The following is a 3,043-nucleotide window of genomic DNA, read 5'->3' as shown; positions in this document are numbered from 1 at the left end:
AATATAACCAACTGATATGGATTCGACTGTGTCTTCTCAAAATATGTGTTGAAACCTCAACACCCGTGCTTATAAAGATGACCCTGTTTGGAAATAGGAATTTTCTTCTGTTATGTTAATGTGGCCATGCCAGAGTATGATGGGTCCTAAACCTAATCACTTCTGCATTATAACAAGAGAAGAATAGACACAGCCAAACAGAGAGAAGAGGAGGAGAGACAACAGAGACAGATGCACTTACAAGCCCAGGAATGCCTGGGATTTCTGGCAGCTACTAGAAGCTGAAATAGACTAAGAAGCCTCTCCCTCTAGAACCACACTCAGAATTTGAACTTCCTGCTCCTTGCACTGTGGGAAAATAAATTCCTCTTTTTAAAACACTCACTCGTGGTATATTTTGTTATGGCAGCACTAGGTAACTAAGATAATAACTGAACTATGAACATGGATTTTTTATTCTTTTTTTAGAGGAGAGGACTATGGAATCACTAATAACAGATGAATAGAATATTGAACATATGCATACATATACGTACATGAATGTTTTTATGTATTTATATATACAAAAATGTATGTGTTCATGTGAAACAGGGAAATTTAATTAATTTTTTTGTAGTAAGAGTCCCCAAAATATCTGGAAAATTTAAGGCCTCATAAAGGGTGTTGAACAAGCTAACTAAATGTTATTTTATGCATAAATGAAGAGACTGACCATTTGCAGCCTTCATCTTGTAGTTAGATGTGCTACATTTGTGACATTAGACTAGTTATTTAATAGCTGCAAGATCAAATTTTCATTTCTACAACAAGGAGAATCCTATTTCCGTTCAGTTCTGCCTTGAATTGCCCCTGAGGGATGATGAATACAATGCTCTTTTGCAATGCCTGACATGTGGTGTACTCCATATAATTTTCTCTGAAGTTTTGTACACATGGTGGAGAGCAGAGTTAGAAAAGCCAAACAAGCTGCCCCCTTCTTAAACACACATGCACATACACACACATATGTAATGACATATATCATATAGAATATTTTTTCCAAAAATTGTATGCTTATAACAGATTTTTTTTTAAAGATTATCCTACAGAGAATATAAAATCAGCTAAAATCTCACTCTGTAATAATCTAGGTGAAAGATGATGGTGGCTTGGGCCTCAGTTTTATGAGTAGATAAGTTAGTTGGCTTTTATGGATACTGATATTTTGAAGGTAGATCATACAGAATTTTCTGATGTATTGGATATGGAGTGTATGAGAAAGAGAAGAGAGAACAGTTTCTCCAATATCTGTTTCTTTGTTTAAGTAATTCCATCTGAGCAAATGGAAGTATAGCGTTATCATTGACTTGAGATGGAGGATGCTATGAGTGTAGCAAATTTGGGGGATGGGTGCATGATAAGTTCGGTTTTGGTCATGTTGTGTTGCTATATAATATTCACATGGATATATTATAAGTAGATAGTTGAATTATAAATATAAAGTTTGGGAAAGAGTTTAGTAATGGAGATATAAATTCAGGAGTTATAAGTATATAGATCGTATTTAAAACCATGAGACTGAATAAGATCACTTGGGAAAACAGTGTAAATAGAAAAGACAAGAAGGTCAAGGACTAAGATCTGAGTTACTCCAACATTAAGAAACAGAGAGAAAGGAACAAAAGCAAAGAAGGATGAGCAGGTCCAACTCATGTGGTAGGACGAAAACTCAGAGTCCAGTGTCCTGAAAGCTAAAGGAAGAAAGCCTTTCCATGAGGAGTAAGCAATCAACTCTGTCAAATGTTACCGGTAGGTAAAGAAAGATGAGGACTGAGAATTGACCACAGGGTTTTTAGCAAGATAAAAATCAGCAATACTTTGACAAGAGCACTGTCTTTGTTATCTAGTGCTGCTATAACAGAAACACCAAAAATGAATGGCTTTAACAAAGATAAATTTATTCTCTCACAGTCTAGGAAGCTAAAAGTCCAAATTCAGGGTGCCAACTCCAGGGGAAGGCTTTCTCTCTAGGTAGGCTCAATCTTCTCATTGATCTTCCCCTGGTCTAGAAGCTTCTCAGTGCAAGAACCCTGGGTCCAAATGATGTGCTTCCCTCCTGGTTCTTCATTATTGGTGACATGAGGTCAACCTGTCTCTCTGCTTGCTTCTCTCTTTTATATCTCACAAGAGATTGACTCAATATATAATCTAATCTTGTACATTAAGTCCTCCCTCATTAACATCAAAGCGGTAGGATTTACAACACATAGGAAAATCACATCAGATGATGTGGTTGGTGGATAATCATACAATACTGGGAATCATGGACTGACCAAGTTGACACACGTTTTTGGGGGACATAATTCAATCCATAACAGGCAGTTTCTCCCTGGAGTGATAGTAAAAGAAGGAGAAAAAAAAAGCTATCGAGTGAATTCCGATCCTGGTGACCCTATAGGACAGAGTAGAACTGCCCCTAGAGTTTCCAAGGAGCAGCTGGTGGATTTGAACTGTCAACCTTAAGTTAGCAGCTGAGTTCTTAACCACTATACCACCTGGGTTCCGGAGTGATTGTTGTTATTTGTAGTTAGGTGCTCTCGAGTCCATTAAGACTCAGCTACCCCAATTTTTTTTTTTACCCTATGCACAACAGAATGAAACACTGCCTGGTCCTAAGCCATCCTCACAATTGTTATGCTTGAAGCCATTGTTGCAGCCACTGTGTCAATTCATCTCATTGAGGGTCTTCCTCTTTACCCTGACCCTCTACTTTACCAAGCATGATGTCCTTCTCCAGGGACTAATTCTTCCGGATAACAAGTCCAAAGTATGTAAGATGAAGTCTCACAATACTGACTTCTAAGGATCATTCTGGCTGTACTTCTTCCAGGACAGATTTGTTTGTTTCTTTTGGCAGTCCATGGTATATTCAAGGAAACCTGGTGGTGTAGTGGTTAGCTATGGCTTCTAACCAAAAGGTTGACAGTTTGAATCCACCAGATGCACCTTGGAAACTCTATGGGGCAGTTCTACTCTGCCCTATAGGGTCGCTATGAGTCAGAAT

This window comes from Loxodonta africana, chromosome 7 (assembly GCF_030014295.1).
Source record: "Loxodonta africana isolate mLoxAfr1 chromosome 7, mLoxAfr1.hap2, whole genome shotgun sequence".
NCBI classification, from domain to species: Eukaryota; Metazoa; Chordata; class Mammalia; order Proboscidea; family Elephantidae; genus Loxodonta; species Loxodonta africana.
This window is presented reverse-complemented; position numbering follows the sequence as displayed.